General features: G+C 38.0%; 1 long non-coding RNA gene across 1 annotated transcript in view; it reads left to right on the plus strand.

Moving 5' to 3' along the window:
• The window catches only part of LOC149919919 (uncharacterized), a 63,273-nt gene extending 47,714 nt beyond the window's left edge, over positions 1 to 15,559 (plus strand). The window contains exons 3-6 of the long non-coding RNA XR_016463295.1: positions 2,394 to 2,531; positions 7,276 to 9,412; positions 12,299 to 12,408; positions 15,390 to 15,559. This is a non-coding gene — a long non-coding RNA (uncharacterized LOC149919919). The remainder of the gene's footprint in view (positions 1 to 2,393; positions 2,532 to 7,275; positions 9,413 to 12,298; positions 12,409 to 15,389) is intronic.
• Positions 15,560 to 18,777: the final 3,218 nt, after the last annotated feature.

Here is an 18,777-nt window from a genome sequence, read left to right on the forward strand (position 1 = left end):
TGTTCTGAGAGTAATGGTATTCATTTTCAGATATATGGCTTATCTGGTCCCTTCTTCCCACTGAGAATCTCTGTCAGAGAACTAAAGTGTTGTGAAAAGAATGTATGAATATTAAAAGTCATTATTTATTTGACAGTCAGTTCTCCATGTAATACCACCTTCAGGACTATGTCAGAAAAGACAGAAAAGATGAGCTCCAACCTGAAATATGTTTAAAAATAGACTACAGTTTTGATTTATAAGATGCAGAATGCCAGCAAAATTCAAAGCAGATTCTTGCCAAAGCTATGGGTCTGTATGGTATTTTCATGGAGGAATAGTGATCCACAGTGGAATAATCTATGGACAGTAAATCAAGAACATGAGTTTATTTCCAGCTCTGCTAGCAAGACATAGAATCATAGTATAGTTTGGGTTGGAAGGACCTTAAAAATCATCTATTTCCAATCCCCCTGCCATAGGTAAGGATACCTCTAACTAGACCAAATTGCCCAGGACCCTACCCAATGTGGCCTTGGATGTTGCTAGAGATGAAGCATCTGCAGCTTCCCTGGACAGCCATTTTCCAGTGCCTCACCACTGTCTAAGTAAAAAATTTCTTCCTAATATCTAATCTAAATCTACTCTCTCAGTTTCAAGATATTACTCCTTTTCCTATCACTTCACTCTGATAGGCTTCTCCAGCTTTTCTGTAGGCCTCCTTTAAGTAAAGAAAACCTGCTGTAAGGTCTCCCTTGAGCCTTTTCTTCCCCAGACTGAACAATTCCTACTCTCTCAGCCTTTCTTCATAGGAGAAGTGCTTGAGTCCATTCCAGTCTTTCTCCACAGGGCTGCTCTCTATCCATTCTCTGCACAGCCTGTATTTGTGCTTAAGGTTGCCATGACCCAGGTGTAGAACCTTGCATTTGTCTTGTTGAACTTCATGAGTTTCCCATGGGGCCACTTCTCAAATCTGTAAAGTTTCCTCTGGATGACATCCCTTCTCTCCAGTTTGTTGACTGCACCATACAGCTTTTTGTCGCCTGCAGCCTTGCTGAGAGTTTGCTCGATCCATGTTGATGATAGAGATGTTAAATTCCTTATCGATTGATTGTCCATCCATCAAATCCATGTCTCTCCAGTTAAGGAACAAGGATGTTGTGTGGGACAATGTCAAATGTTTTGCACAAGTCCAAGTAGAGGACCCCAGTTGCTTTTTCCTTATCTATCAACGCTATAAGCCTGTTGTAGAAGGCCACCAAATTTGTCAAGAAGGATTTGTCCTTAATGAATCCATGATGGCTGTCACCAGTCAGTCACGTCTTTTTTTTTTTTTTTTTTTTCTGTGTGCCTTAGTAGTTTCCAGAAGCATCTGCTTAGCAATTTCATCTACCACTTCCCTCAAGACTCATAGATTCATCTCATCAGGACTTGCACAACTTCAAGTTCCTTAGATGGTCTTTAGCATGAAATTCTTCTGCACTGGACAGTTCTTTATTTTATCACTCCCTGTGTTTCCCTTCTGTGATATGGGCAGTGTGGCTATTTACAGGTGAAGACTGAGGCAAAAAGTCAATCAACCTTCTCCATATATCATGTAACTAGGTTTTCTGTTTCTTGCAGACAGGGCTTACATTTCCCTTAGTGTTTCTTTCACTGTGGATGTGTCTATTGAAGCTTTCCTTGTTGCCCTTGACTTCTCTGGCCAAATTTAATTCTATCAGCACTTTTCCTTCCTCTTCCCATTCCCCTTTCCCTTCCCCTCCCCATCCTCCCCTCCGCATCCTTCCCTCCCCTGCCTTCCCTTCCCTTCCCTTCTCCTCCCTTCCCCTCCCCTCCCCTCCCTTCCCTTCTCCTCTCCTTCCCTTTCATTCTCTTTTTTTCCCCTAATTGGTATGTTAACAAATGCTTTAAAAATACATTACTAATTCTATAAAATTTCACTGAAAGATACTGAGTCATTCCTAAAGAAGTTGGACTGCTTTCCTTGCATTTAAATTTGCTGTTATAATTGCAGAAGCATGGCAACAAAATAATAGAATTTCTTAAAACTTGGAAGAGAAATTAAACTGTCAGTTTAGATGTTACAGAAACTATCACTGAAATACTGTAGAAGTTAAAATCACTTCACCACTTATGAAAGTGTACTCAGTGACATCATTGCTAATTTACCTTTTTCTTCTTCCAAAACAGAAGGTGACAAACGTGATGCTTGCTCACCCATTTTTCATGTTATCTAGAAGAAATATAGCAGCCATATATTTGGAGGCCTGTCGTAGTATGACATGCACTTTAATTCAAGTAATTGTTACTATTATAAGTTTTGAATTCATGGGAGAAAGATTGCTGGTAAAGATAGAAATAATGAAGATTACATGATTTAACTACAGCATTTTTTATTTTTTTTTTTCCAGCTTTAATTGTGATATCCACTCTTTCTTCTATGAATCATGAATATAAATGTTTGTGAAGAAAGATGTTTGGTTTAGCAGAAGAGACAAGTCTGAATAAGAATTTCATTCTCTTTACAGGACATTTTGAGGCTATATGAGGTATTTGCTGCAGCTGTCTTTCTCTCTCTATATGTGACTTCCTGTGTACACTACTTTGAGAACTTCAAAATGTCATATGGAAGTTCCACTCCTCTAGATTTTAGAAGAGTTTACACCAGAAGACTTTAAAATTAAAACATGATTTTTGAGGTTTATATTAGCTTTTTAGTAGATCTGGCATTCAGGAATGTCTTTTGCATGTGTGACTCCCTGAAGTAGTATCTTTAAATGAAACAGTAAAATAAAAAATGTCATCTCATCAAACTGAATTTGAACATGCCAGTTTTCTCTTTTCAACTAGTGATATGATGCTAGATAGCAGTGTAATTTGAAAAGGACGGCTGGAAAGGTGTCTGATCGCTATAATGTAGAAAATGAGATTGTCTAATTTGTATCAAAGGGGTAGTATGAACATCTATCTGGTATTTAAAACTGTGTCGTCTTTGGATACATTAAGATATTTCTTCTCAAGTAGTAATAATGTGTGGATGAATCCAATAAGTCAAGGCAAGAAGAAATAAACATTTTAAAGTGTGTGAACATTCTGGCATTTCAGCTGCTGATGAATGATGAATCTGCTGATAGATACCATCTATCACAGCCGAATGTTTGTTTGGATGAACTATCGAAAAACAACAGAAGGAGAAATGGAAGAGAACATTAAAATGGATGAAAGCACATTTTTAAAAATAATTAAATAAATAAACACTATCAATTCATAAATAGAATACATCCTAGTTTCCAGTAAAAACTGTTTTATGTACATATATTACTATTATGAATATTATTCTTATTTAACATTTCTCCTTGTTCAGATATGTTTAAATCTGTGAAGTTTTGAAATGCAACATAAAATTACTATGAGCATAAAATGAAAAAGCTCTGCTATGAAAAAGCAACTCTTTTGCCCTTAAATTGCAGAGAAAAACAAAACAAAACAAAACAAAAAACACCTGCTTCATTCTCTCCTATTATTATTTTTTTTTAATATATAAAACTGCTTTGATTTTCATCTTTCACAGCACCTTATGCAGAACTGTTTACAAATTTAGTGAAGTAGTTATAGAACTAAGTAAGCATCTAACAATAGGGTAAATCTGAGAGAGGTTTGAAAAGATAGTGTTTTCCATAGAGATTTCCATTAAGATTAATAACCTAAGAAATGGATTAGCATTGAAAGCTGTTTTAGATATCAGGAGCTGCAAATAAGAAGAAATTCACTTGCCATGCCTACTAATTCAATGGCAGAATAAAATAAGACAGTAAGCATTTACTAGTAAAAAGTAGGTAAGAATGGCATGAGATTTAGAAATAGTCTGGATTAAACCATGGAAGAGAAAAGAGAAGAGGAGAGAAGAGGAGAGGAAAGGAGAATATAAATTAAGATTAATTTCCTCTGACTGTTCCTTTTTTCCTGTTAATTTTGGGGAAAACTAGATTGGTTGTTGTCACATTCTTTGTCTCTTTGTCAGCTCTGTAACACTTAAACGAATCTCAGTTGGGTGTGAGGAGCAGTGTACTCCTAGAGTTATCCTCAGAGAGAAGGCAAAGAGATGAGACAATTTATTAGAGCAACACTATCTTAGCAAGGTCAGTTTAACAAAAGACCCCACTCTACATGTGTATGTGACATGGAAGAAAGAATGTATGAAAATAAAAACCAGAAAAAAAGAAACAGGAGTGAACAGAAATAAATGAGATTTCTAATGCAGAAATTAGACATGGTTTTCTAGTCTGAAAGTAAGTGAATCTCTTTTCTGACTTAGTGAAGGTCCAGCAAAGTTTCAGAAGAGAAACTTTGGCCCAGAATATTGTAGCACTATAACAGATGATGATCTAAGGACACATATTCCAGTATCAGCCTCTTGTAAAACTGCTTTCTGAGACCTTAAATATTTTCCTTTCACTGACTATCTACAAAGAAGGGTGCAGCAGTTTCTCTCACCTGTTTTCCACTGCAACTAGGACACAGTTTGTGGTGACAAAACAGATTATATATAATTTAGGCTTCATCATTTCAGCTTCAGCTGCCTGCTGACAAAAGCACTAAAACCCACTCCTTTCATATGAAACTTTTGTTCTTGTGAGTGTTCTTAGAGCATGTTTGTATGCATTTTATCATTATATCATATTGAAAGAGAGAAAAAAGACTAAATTGAATATGAAAAATATTTCTATGATAAATACATTATGCAAATGATGTTTTTACTACAGATGCTGATCTATGCCATATTATGGTAGCACTGTTTTTAATCTTGCATTGTTATGTTACAATTTATATTGATACAAAACTCCTTAGTTTGCACATAGTAAGCAAAAATCCATTATTATTTGTAAATGCATGACATCTCAGTAATTTTAAAAAATTTAAAAAAGATAAACCAAGCTATTTACATTGATCAGTTAGTATCATTGCAAAATGACATTCAGAATATAACATTTATTTTAATAATCTTTAAAAATAAATACACTATCTTTGAGGAAAAAAATATCATAAACTCCAGAATAATTAAAGTACAAAAAGACCCTTGGAGGTCTCTGGATCTATCTATTTCTTGCCTAAAAGAAGGTCAGGAATTTTTTCTGGTTAAGTTTCAAAAACTTCAACAGTGGAGCCTGTACAGCTTCTGGGCTTAACAGTCCCTTATGGGGAATAAGTTTGTCTCTATATCCAACCTGAACCTCTTTGTTTCAGTCTATGCCTTTTGTCTCTATTTGCTTTGCACCATCAGTTCTATCTGCTCTTTGACATCCACAAAGTTACAGGCAGGCAGCCACTAAGATTCCCTGTAGTTCTCTCTTCTCCATCACTAATCAGCTAATCACTGATTTCTCCATTCCTCCCTATGAGGCAAGTGCCCCAGGACCTAAAGAGCTTGGTGGCTCTCTCCCCACTTTGATTTACTTTATCACTGTCTTCCTTGTGCTGGGGGATCCCAAACTGGACAAAGTATCTAGATACAGTCTAACCAGTGCTGATTAAAAGAGCGCAAACCCTTCTTTCAGTCTACCAGTTGTGCCCCCTTTAATAACATCCCATGACAGTGCTGGTTATTTTTGCTTCCAGGGCAGCCTGCTGACCCATTCTTACCTTGGAAAGCAGGAAAACCTGAAAGTAATTGTCCCTTGCAGGGCATCACATCAATGGGCAACCAACACCATGTACAAGGCTGAACCAAAGGTGGAACCACTGCTGGCAAAGGCCAGGTGTCAAACAGGACTGCACAGCTTGACCAGCTTAAGTGTACTGTCTCCTGGCCAATGGAAACTGGAAGCTGTTCTCTGAGAGGTGGTGAAAGGGGACAGAGTAGGGATTGTTATCTCCTTGCTATACCAATCCCAGTTAGTGAATAAAAATCCAAAGTTTTATTTCTGTGTTCTTGAGTGGTGGGGTTTTGTCCTAAGAGTTACTCCGTGACATTTGATGTGGAATGAGGCTACAGGTGTCTCTGCTATGAAGTCGTCCTATTCTTTTGTCAGTGATGCTATGCATTGCTTTTACGTGCCATTTGGGCAGAATCATCTTGGTGTACTCATGGTGTGAATTTTTACTTTTCACTGAGTTCAGTGGTTCAAGAAAGATCTCAAGCCTCAACCCATGCCATTCATTGGTCTGAGTATATTGTTACCCCTCAAAGTACAGAGTGCATCAACCCAAGTGGCACTGTGCCTTTGGCATGCTTGTGTGACACCTGTCCTGAAGGTGTCTGGTGCGGCATTTTGCTTTCTGTTTGTTTGTTTAGGAGGATGTACTAGGAGCAAGCATTTGTGTGAGCCACCACTGTATATGTTAGATGCATTTTTTTTATTATTCTGGGGGGGCCAGAAGCATGTGGTGTAAAATGTGGTCTGTGTAAAAGATGCCAGCATTTGCCACGGAGATGTATACAAGCGTGACATCTGCTGGTATGCATCAAGCCTGATTAGCTAGTGAGTAAGAACAGGACGAGGCCATTTGTATCGTTCCTGTTTATGTGTGTGCTGTTTATGTGCATGTGCTGCCTGCAAAAGCACAGTTCTCCTGTCTCAGTACATCTGTTAGTGGCTGGCTGTGTTTTTGCCTGCCTTTCGTAAACATATGCTCAGCCCTAGCAGGCTGCAGGAGGAAAATTACCCTCGAGTCTCAAAGTTCTCTGGACTCATTAATTCCTTAACTTGCCATATGCATTCCCAGGGTAATGGGTATAGGAGCCCCAGTGTGAGAAGGTGGCTGTTCCTTTTACAAATGTTCCCAAAGTATTAGAATTTGTGACCAAACAGTATAGCAGTCACTTTAGAGAGTATATTCAACATCTCTAGAAAATAACAGAAGCCACAATTTTGAAAACATCAAGTTGTGCTGGCTCTAGAGCAAGCAGAGATCCAAGGAAAACAGCTTAGAGCTGAACTTGCTATGAACTGTTCCCTAGAGATGTCCCAACATGTAAAAAAAAAAAAAAAAAAAAAAAGTAAAAATGTTAAAAAAAAAAACAAAAACAATAATACCCCCTTCCCTTTAAAAAAATAAAAAATAATAAAAAAAAAAAAACACAAAATCAAACTAAAAAAATCCTAAAGCACAAACAGTTCAGCTGAAGGTAACAGATTAATGTAACTGTGTAAATGTAAAATAAGTGGTTTTATCAATGGCACCTAGTCTTTGGAAAATCTCTAGTCTCCAAAAATACACTAACTGAAATGATCCAGTGCATGCTTTTTAATTTTTTTATGACTATTATTATTATTATTTTTTTTTTTTTTACAGGAAAACCCTCTGAAGAACAACAGCCTAAAGAGATGAAACCAACTGATGACTCTGAAACATTTATTAGGACTAATGAACCTGAAAAAATAGAGAAACAAAATGGCTTAACACCTTAAAGTCAACTGAGACTTCTAATGATGGAAATGTTCTAGGCTGGATCACTTAGATAAGTATTAATAACAATCTCTTGTTATTTTTGTCTTCTATACATAGCACAGAAGAATAAGTGATTCCTTCCAGTTCTATGAGTATGTTAATGACGAGCTGCTTGGCTTTGTTTTTCTACCTTTCCTTATTTATTTCACTTGCTATCATACCTAGGCAGTTTCAGAGAGTTTTATCATTTCTTGTCAAATCTATCTTGATCACTTATCATTCAAATGGATGTTTAATATCAAGCTTCAATGCTCACAGACTTTTTCAGGACTCAGAAGCAGGTATTTTACATCCTGAATATATAATTATATGTAAAATGCTCTGAGTTAACTGTCTTACGGCCTTTATATTCTCTTGAATCACTTTTTAATTTCTATTGAAAAAATGAAAATATTTAGTTAAGATTGTAGGCAAAAAAATAAGTGCAGAAGGTATACAGTGTATGCAATACATAGCCATTACACTGAGTCCTAAATAAGCCTAAGGAAGACTGAACAGTAGTGCTGCAAGGAGTCAACAATCTCATTTATCTTTGTGAGCTCCCAACTCCCACATAGTCAGTACCAGGCATTTGAGTAAACAATGCAAACAAAGTCATTGAATAAAGAAGGGAAAAAATGAAAACATGCACTAATTATCAAAAAGTAAATACTTCATACCCTGTCACAAAAGGGTTATGAAAAAGTAGTATAGAGAAGAAGTGGTTTAAAAAGCCTAGTGGAAATTGAGCCATTCTTATTAGATGCACAGTCTATTCTGAGCAAAACATTTTTGTCAGATCACAGTGTTGTATCTTTTTTTTTTTTTTTTTTTTTTTTTTAATGTGCAATCTGGAGAAACAGAGCAGTCTCTGCTTCTCTATGCTGATTGTTTTGTCTCATGCACGACCATGTCTCTAAATTTGCCACCCACAGCCCTGACAGCCTCTCTACCCTTCATCACCCTCATTTTTTAAAAAAATCTCTGTTAGATTACATCTCCAGAGCATGCACAAAAGCAACTGCTTTGAGATCCCTGATCTGATCTGTAACAGCTATCTTGTACACTAGTGGGATTTTAGTCTTGAGAGCAGAGCACAGATTCATGTACCTGCAGCTTGGCTTGGTTTCTCAGCGTATGCAGCACTTTGTGCTACCACAGCCAAATCAGTACTGATACTTTAAGTAAGTGTTGCAATATATCTAAGTCAGTTTTATGCTAACTGCAGTCGCTCTACAACCTCAGCATTGGCACTCCCTTCTTTACAGCCTGCATATTCAGCCACCACTCCATGTACTTGTTCTTCTGCTAGGCTATTTGCTCTTTCTTCACATACAAAATAAATTGTATATTTTCTTTTATATTCACAAGTAAGTTTTACTTTCTGGCTTCCCTGTTTTTGTATCATCTTGTATATGTTACAGAACATTGCTGGTTAGCCCCTTATTGCTGTAAAGGTCTATTTCCATTATCACGTTTAAGTACTTCAGAAGAAGCCAGGCATTATGTATTTTGAATACTTACTAAAATATCTTGACCCTTAAAAAAGATTTTGGTGTCTTTCGCTATCTCTTCCCCTACTTTAAACTGGGGTCAATAACTTTTGGGATTACATGAAACCTAAAGAACTGGGAAAATGAGCCGGAGAGAAAAACGTACTTAATTTTCAGATAACAATGCAGTAAAGAAAAGGACTGGATAAGTCAAGATAGTAGAAGCATGGAAAGATTGCCTTGCCCTCTCTAAACGCTTGGAGCAATTGTTTCATTAAGAAATGGAAGAAACAATGCATTTTGTTAAGTTTATTGTATTTCTGTGCACAGGAAGGGATGAAACTGCAAAGAAAAGAAGCAGCATCCATCATCACAAGTATTTACTAATGTAGAAGTTATAACTTCCTATGTAACTCTGAAAATTTTGTCTTCTAATGCTTTTTTTCTTTTTTTTCTAGAATGAGTTCACTGTGGCATTCAAATGCAGCCAAAATTCAAGAGGCTAGAAAGTAGGTAATATGATTCAGTTAGGAGATTTGAGTACATTCAAGGGAAAATAAACCTGTTCAAGAAAACAGTAGTACATTGTAGTATTGTGACATTGTAGTACAGAACCATAATTTTCATCATAACAAAAATATGGCAAGTATTATAAAGTATTCAAGTTATGAAATCTAAATAGGAAAAAACAAAACAAAACAAAACAAAAAAACATTGGGAAGTGAAACTGAGTGAATGCTGCACTCCTAAATATCTAAAAAATAATTAATAATTAATTTTCTTCTGAATGCATTAAAGGGAACAGATAAACAACACAAAGTTCATTTTAGAAGATGTTTTTCTTGAAAGTTTGCTTTCTGCTTCCCTGGGAAGTTGAGTCTGCCTCAGAAATATCCCTGATTTCCCAAGCTTTATACAGATCAGAATGATAGTAACTATAGAATAAATGTGAGGAATTAGGTTTCAAACATAGCAATTTCTATATTCATATATGCTTTACCAAATTGGATCTGTTGTATTATCCCCTTGGGAAATAAAGCAATTCATTCAAAGGTTGTGTTGAACCTTGCTTATGTTTGCAGTGGGTCCTAGATGTTCTCTCTCTACTACACTTTTTTCTCCTAAATCATGAATTTGTGATTATTTGAGACCACAGAAACTTTTTTTTATGAGGCAGTGGGAGAGAATAGAGGTGTTGTTAGAATCAATTCCCTGGACTTGCAGGTGGTGATGGTATGAAAGTAAAATATAAATAGAAAGTAAAAAACACAAAAATTCAGTAACCCACTATTCTCTGTAGATAGCACAGATTCATTTATACTACAGGATAATAACTTAAGATTATAGTAGAGAAGACTTAAGTGCATTAAGACAAACAAACAAAAACCTCTTTATTTAAGCAGGAGAGGTTGCTGCTAGTGGTTGGGCTCTCTGCAAATCTAAGAAATTGTGTAAATGACAAAATGTTTCATAGTAGAGTTCAATGTGCTACAAGGGGTAAAAACAGTCAAACCACTATAATAGTTCTTGCCTGTATTTGATAACCCAATTTTATCTTAGACCAAAAGAAAATCCCAGTTTGTAACATAGAAGTTCTGTATACCTGTAGAAGCCTGTCCTATGTCTTGTCTGTGTCTGTCATTCAACATGTATGAATTACAAGGCTAATATTCCTTCTTCGTTCTATAAATACTACTTGATAGACTTAAGAGTGAAGTGATATCATATTTGAAAAGTCATGACTGTTGTGCCAAGTCTGCTGTGACTGAAAAAAGGGAAACATCACTCTCATTTTAAAAAAGGGAAAAAAGAAGACTGAGGAACTACAGGTTAATGAGCCTCACCTCTATACCTGGGTAGATTATGGAGCAGATCCTCCTGCAAATTATGTAAGCACACATGCAAGACAAGAAGGTGATCCAATACAGCCAGGATGGCTTCACCAAGGGCAGACCATGCACACAAACAAACAAACAGCGGCTTTTTATGATGGATTGAAAACATTGGCTAACAAAGGAAATGCTGATGTTGTCAACCTGTATTTGTGCAAGGACTTTGATGTGGTCCATTATATTTTTATCTTTAAACTACGGAGAGATGGATTTGAAAGGCGGACTATCAGGTGGATAAAGAATTGGTTGGATGGTAGCAATGAGACAGCTGTTATCAATGGTATTATGTCAAGATGAAGACTAATCATGAGACCACAGAGGTCAGTCTTGGGACCAGTGCCCTTCAACATTTTTCTCAGTGACATAGACAGTGGGATCAAGTGTATCCTCAACAAGTTTGCTAATGACACTAAGCTGAATGCTGCAGCAAATACAATAGAAGGGAGGGATGCCATCCAGAGGGACCTGGACAGGACTGAAAATTGGTCCACATGAAGATAATGAAGTTCAACAATGCCAAGTGCAAGATGTTACAGTTGGGCCAGGGCAATCCCAGATATGTGTACAGAATTGGAGAAGAACTCACTGAGGGCAGCCCTGTGGAGAAGAACTTGGGGTGTGAAAAGCTGGATGTGAGCCAGAAGCATGTACTTGCAGTTCAAAAGGCCAACAGTGTCCTGAGCTGCATCAAAAGAAGGGTGGCCAACAGGAAGAGGGAGAGGATTGTCCCTCTCTGTGCTGCCCTTGTGAAGCCCCATATGGTGTCCAGGCCTATGAAGAAAGGTTGAGAGAGTTGGACTTGTTTAGCATGTAAAAGAGAAAGCTCCATGGAGACCTCTTTGCAGCCACTCAGTAGTTAAAGGGAGCTTATAAACAGGAGGGAGATTGACAGTGATAGGACAAGGGAGAAGAGCTTTAAACAAAAAAAAGGGGAGATTAAGGTTAGATATTAGATATAAATTCTTTACTCAGAGGTTGGTGATGCAGTGGATCAGGTTTCCCACAGAAGTCACGGATGCCTCATCCCTGGAGGCATTCAAGACCATGTTAGATGGGGACCTGGGCAACATGATCTAGTAAGTCACAACCCAGTCCATGGCAGGAAGTTTGTTACTAGATGATCTTTAAGGTCCCTTTCAACCTAAGCCATTCTATGATTCATATGAAATAGAATGGTGGGGAAATAAATGAAACAAATATAGGAGATGGATATCCCAAACTTCAGTTTAATATCTGTGTTACTTTGCTGCTGCTTCTAGGTTGCTTAATGTGCTGTATTTGAACTTTAAGAGGCTGTCTTGTACAACTAGTATGAGATGAAAATGGTACCTGAACCAACTCTCTGCTTTTTTCTCTGAAATAATGGAAATGAAAACAGAATTAGAACAGGGATAGTCAGAAAAAAAAAAAAAAAAAAAAAAAGTTAATTAAAGACACCAGGGGTTTAAAATATAATGCGTCTAAATTACAATGTAGATTTGACTTTTTTTTTTTTTTTGCTAGGTACTGGCTTGGAAATCTATCTATTAAAATATTATTAAGGGATTATTCTGTCAGAGCCAGAGAAGGCTAAAAGATATGAGCACACAAAATTACAGCCTTGCAATTTATAGGTAATTTAATGCTGTTATATTTCAGTTTTTTGGAAAAGCTTAAAAAATGTTTGATCATGCCAAGATGATTATACAGATACAGTTTTCTTTAATAGAGACCTTGAGGTCTTGAAATTATATTCTTCATCCCCATTTTAAGCAATGTCATTTCTTATTTAAAAGTACAGTATCATAAAAGAATTCTGTCTGATATTTAGAAAATACTCCATTTATGCACACATGCCTACGTATCTGGGCACAGGCACATGAAATATGCTGACCTTTAATTTTCATATATTGTGTTCATCATAGGTGATTTCCAGTACATACAGTTATCTGTAAAATTATTAAGAGCCTGACATTTATGGATGAGTAAATCTGAAAATCCTTTTTGATACATACCCGGTCGCTAACCAATTATGCAACTAAACAATGCAACAATGAGTTTACTGAACAACAGAAAGGAAATGTGAATAAACACAGTTATGTTATCCATTTCTCACTCTTTCATCAACCATTATCATGAATAACCCAAATAACATATCTACTAATTAGTTTACAGTAAAGTCTAACCTTTCTCAATTTATTATAGAACAGTCATACTGATGTGTTAAAACTGTTAAGAAGAGTTTTTTGGAGATAGACAAGAATGGAAATTGAAAAGAGTTGAGTAACATGTCTTCCAGCTACAACCCTATGTACGAGGGCAGCTCCAAAAGTCACGCCTCCTATTTTATTATGTTGACACACAACATAAGCAGTAAATGTTAGTAGTAGGCAGTAGAGGTTGAACCGTCTCACCAATATTGCATTACATTTTGTTGCTGTGTGATAGATGACAGCAGGGGGACAGTCTGACAAAACTGCATCTGACATGGAAATTCATGTGAAGAAAAGCTGAGTCAATGAATTCCTCTATGCGGAAGAAAATTGCACTCATTGACATTCATTGATGCATACTGGACATTTATGGAGACCAAGTGGTAGATGTAAGCACAGTGAGGTGATGGCTGGTGCTTTTCCAGCAGTGGTGACAGTGACAGTGAGTTCCCTTTTCTGGTGCAGATTTTTATGAATGCAGCATGCAGGCTCTTGTTCAGTGCTGGAGAAAATGCATAGCTAGTGTGCTGATTATGTTGAAAAATCATGTTTTCTACTTGAGAACTTGCTCTATCAAATGATGTTATTGTGCTCTTTGTATCTCTTGTAGTCAACATGGAAAGAAGCAAGGATTTAATTTCAGAGCAACCTATGTACTTTTGAGAGTGTGGTTCAGCACTACCCTAAAAAAGGTGCTTAGAATAAAATTCAGAGCTCCTCAATAATGTGTCTGCAATGTCTTGGTGGGAGTCATAAGGAAAACAGGATCTCTTTCTTCCCAAGTTCTCCCAGTTAGAATTGGATGCTAAAATATTTACTAATGTACTTCAGTAAATGAAATAGTAAAAATGACTCTGTGGCATAATGTTTGGACTGTTGTCTACAAAGGAAAAGTTCTGGGCTTCAGGTCCTCCTGTAAATCATCCATTACTTTGCATTATATCTGTTGACAGCATTTTACAATGCTATGAATACGTGTGCATTGATGTCAAAATACCTTCATTACATAGAATTCAAAGTGGTAATTTAAAGGGAGGCTGAGCAGTAGATTCCTTTGTACCTTATCCTGAGTTGTGATGCAATCAAAATTTTTTATATAAATGTACTGCAAGTTCTTTTGATGTTAGACTAGGACTCATGGAAGATTATACACTTGCTTTTAGGAAAACATAGAATAATGAAAGTTGATACTACATCAAAGCAAATATTAACCAAAGCAAACACTAAGCAAATATCCAAGGAAATATTAAGAACTTATGCTAATTAATTGATTTTATTATTTATACTGGTGGCTTGTATTATTGCAGTCTATTTTATTTTCATAAGGCATTATATTTAACAAGTTGAAAATGGCCAGAATACATGAGCAGATATTCACAAATATTTGTGCCTCACTAGCACAGAGTAGAGGGGTAGAAAAGCCAGCCGAAATCTAAGCTGGCCTTTAAAGGTCCCTTGCAACTCTGAGGATTCTATGATTCTATTATTCTATGAAACTGTAGTATTTGTGAGTCATAGAAAGTACCATGTAGAATGTGATAATTGTAAATCTCTATTCAGTGCCTATTAACTATTACAAAAGAAAGTATGTTGGGTTTTGCATATTCTTTTATCAAGTTGAAAGAAACTAAGTGTAGTTTAATAATTTCTTCAAATTATTCTTAAAATGTTCTATTTGCTGTGCGGCTATAAATATTCCAAAATTCCAAACAGTAATTTCATTTTTGTTATGTGGTGATAGTTTTCTTTTTCTTTTTTTAGGGGGTGAGGGAGTTATGTTGGTTTTCTTTATTATTTTAGATTTTTCTGGTGATTACTTTGAAGACATTTCAGTATAAAAATAACAAGTGGGAAATTTCAAATTGTACTTTATTTGCAGACTTGATGCACATTATTCTTTATAGGTTTCATTATACACCTACACGTGCCTTTTCATCCTGGCAAATATTTTTTCTGTGATGAACAGAAGTACCACTAGTATTTCCTTTAAAAAAATAATTTTCTAGAGGCAAAAGGAAGAGACAGATTGTACTATATAAGGAATAAGTGCAGTTATTTTTCTTAAGACAGCAGATTCTGCTCTAGGAATAAATGTTGAAAGGAAGTTTAAGTTGGATGCTTTTTCTCTCACACTCAGTACAACTGAAATTATCATCAGCACTGAAATCAGCATTTTGCCTGAAACTACCCAGAAATAGAATGTTGCTAATGAGAATAGCTTTTTTTCTTACTAGCTGGCTGTTGTAGAATGTGTCCATTGACACATTATGTCAGGCACTTTGCACTTTATTTGCTTATTGTGTACCTTTTAAAAAATAATGCTGGTTTGATTATGGAGAATCATGTAAATGGAAATTGTTCTCATCTGGGTGGTGATGAACTCATAATGTGAAAACTTCCAGATGCACAGGGGAGAGGAGACGACAGGCAGAGGAGGTGAGAGAGTCACAGGGGTGAGATTTCTGACAGGCACAGCAAACAACCAGAAAAACTTAATTGGATCAGCAAGGATTGCTACAATTCATAAAGGTGCTAAACTAACAGAAATCAAGCCTCTAAGAAAGTAGCCATTCTGCAGGCAAGTAAATTCTTTTAATATTTATACATATCTCATTTAGCATTATTGCCACTAGTAACATTTGCTCATGATCTCGTAGCCCAACCATATCCTGAATCTCATCAAAAGAAGCACGGCCATCAGATCGAGAGAGCTAATCCCACCCTTCTATTCTGTGCTGGTGAGATCTCACCTGGAGTATTGCATCCAGATGCTGAGTCCTCAATATAGGAGAGACACAGACCTGTTAGAATGTGTCCAGAGGAGAGCCACGAAAACAATTCAAGGAGTGGAAGACCTCCTCTGCAAGGACAAGCTGAGAGAACTGGGGTTGTTCAGCTTGGAGATGAGAAGGCTCTAGGGAGACCAGATATCTTCATTTCAGTGTCTAAAGAGGAGGATATGAGAATCGTAGAATCACAGAATCACTAAAGTCGGAAAAGACCTCCAAGATCATCTAGTCTAATTGTCCACCTACCATCGATATTTCCCCATTAAACCATGCCCTTTAGTACCACATCTAAACATTTATTGAACGCCTCCAGGGATGATGACTTTACCACCTCCTGGTCAGCACCTTCCAGCACCTGACCACTCTTTCAGAGAAGAAATTTTTCCTAATATCCAACCTGAATGTCCTCTGGTGCAACTTGAGGCCATTCCTTCTAGTCATATCACTAGCTACGTGTGAGAAGAAGCCAACCCCTACCTCACCACAACCTGCTTATAGGTAGTTGTAGAGAGTTAAAAGATCTCCCCTGATCTTCCACTTCTCCAGACTAAACAATCTGAGTTCCTTCAGCCACTCCCCATAAGACTTGTGCTCCAGACCTTTCACCCGCTTCGTTGTCCTTCTCCTGGCACACTCCAGGGCCTCAATGTCTTTCTTGTAGTGATAGGCCCAAAACTGAACACAGTACTCAAGGTGTGGCCCCACTGGAGCCAAGTACATGAGGATGATCACCTCCCTTTCTTGCTGGCTGCACTATTTCTGATATAAGCCATTGGCCTTTTTGGATACGTGGGCATGCTGCTGGCTCATGTTCAGCTGAGCACCAACCAGCACCCCCAGGTCCATTTCTCCCACACAGTCTTTCAGCCACTCTCCCCCAAGCCTGTAGTGTTGTCTGGGATTCTTGTGGTTAAGGTGCAGGACCTGGCACTTGGTCTTGTTGAACTTCATCCCACTCACCTCAGTCCAGTGATCCAGCCTGTCCAGATCCCTCTGAAGCACCTTCCTACCCACAGTCAGATTGACACTTCCTCCCAGCTTGGACACTTCTTCCCAACTTACTGAGGGTGCACTCAATCCCCTTGTCCAAGTCATCAATAAAGACACTGAATAAGACAGGCCCCATTACCAATCATCGGGGAACACCATTTGTGACAGATCTCCAGATGGATTTAACTCTATTCACTACCAAGCTCAGGGCTTGTCCCTCCTGCCAGTTCTTTACCCTGCAAAAAGTGTACCTGTCCAGGCCATGGGCTGCCAGTTTCTCTAGAAGAATACTGTGGGAGATAGATTAGCTGAAATCTAGGCAGACTATATCAACAGCCAATCCCTCACTGACCAGGCAGGTCACTCAATTATAGAAGGAGATTAGGTTAGTCAAGAAGGATCTGCCTTTCCTGAGTCTATGCTGGCTAGACTTGATCCCTGCATTGTCCCTCACATGTCATGTGATCTCACTCAAGATGATCTGCTCCATAACCTTCCCTTGGCACCAAGGTCAGACTGACAGGCCTATAGCTCCTCCAGTCCTTCTTGTGATCCTTCTTGTGGATGGGAGGCACATTGGCAAGCCTCCAATGCACTAGGAGCTCTTCGGTTGGCCAGAAAAAAACTGATAGATGATGGAAAGTGGCTTGGCAATCACCCCTGACAGCTTTCTTAGCACCTTTTGATGGATTCCACCTGGCCCGATGGACTTGTGATGGTCCAGGTGGAGTAGCATCTCTGTTTCTACTTGAATCGTGGGGATTTATTCTTCTTCCCACTCTGGACTTCCAGGTCAGTGGGTAGAATAGCCTGAAGATAATTGTTCTGATTTTTAAAGACAGATGTAAAAAAGGCATTGAGAACTTCAGCCTTTTCCTTATCCTCATTCCTCGCATTCTCCTTAGCTTTCTTCTTACTGTTAATATATTTCTAGAAAAGCTTTTTGTTCTTTTTTACTATAGTAGCCAGGTTGAGTTCAAGTTTGGCTTTTGCCTTTCTAATTTTCTCCCTGCATATCCTAACAACTTCTTTGTACGCTCCCTGAGTTGCCTGTCCCTTCTTCCACAGGAGGTAGGCTCTCTTCTTCTCCTGGAGTCTCAGAAAAATTCCTTGTTCATCCACTCTGGTGGATGAACAGCTCATTTTACAGCATGGGGAGACAGCCTGCTTCTGCGCCTTTACCCCTCAATACTGAATCCCAAGGTGCTCTCCCTACCAGTGTCCTAAACAGTTCAAAGTCCACCCTCCAGAAGTCCAAGGTAGCAGTTTTGATGACCTCTCTCCTGACTTCACCAAGAATAGAGAACTCTACCATTTCATGGTTGCTCTGCTCAAGACAGCTCCCAACCTCATCTCCCACCAGTCCTTTTCTGTTTGTGTACAGCAGATCTAGCTGGGCACCTCCCCTGGTAGGCTCTCCTATAAGTTGCATCAGGAAGTTATTTTCCACGTACTCCAGAAACAGCCTAGCCTGTTTCTTCTGTGCTGTATTATATTTCCAGCATATATCGGGGAAGTTGAAGTTCTCCATGAGAACAAGGGCTGGTGATTACAGAACTTTTACCAGCTGCTTGTAGAACACCTTCTCCATGTCTTCATCCTGGTTAGGTGATCTATAACAGACTCCCATCAGGATGGGAGCTCCCATTAGCCTTGTTAATCCTCTCCCTGATCCTTACTCATAGTGACTCAACTTTCTCATTCTCAGCCCTGAGCTCAACAGCATTCAAACACCTCCTAACATAGAGTCATGCCACCACCCTTTATTCCTGTTCTATTCCAAGAAAGGAGTGGACAGATCCTTTAGTAGGGTCTGTTGTCATAGGACAGGGGGAAATGGTTCCAGACTGAAAGAGAGAGAGGGTTTAGATTGGATAGAAGGAAAAAAAAAATCATGATAAGGGTAGTGAAGTACTGAAGCAGGTAATTCAGAGAGGTAGTGGGTGCCTTGTCCCTGGAGACCTTCAATACCAGGCTGGATCAGGCTCTGAGCAACTTGATCTAGCTGTGG

This window comes from Phasianus colchicus, chromosome 1 (genome assembly GCF_987193195.1).
Source record: "Phasianus colchicus chromosome 1, bPhaCol1.hap1.1, whole genome shotgun sequence".
NCBI lineage: Eukaryota > Metazoa > Chordata > Aves > Galliformes > Phasianidae > Phasianus > Phasianus colchicus.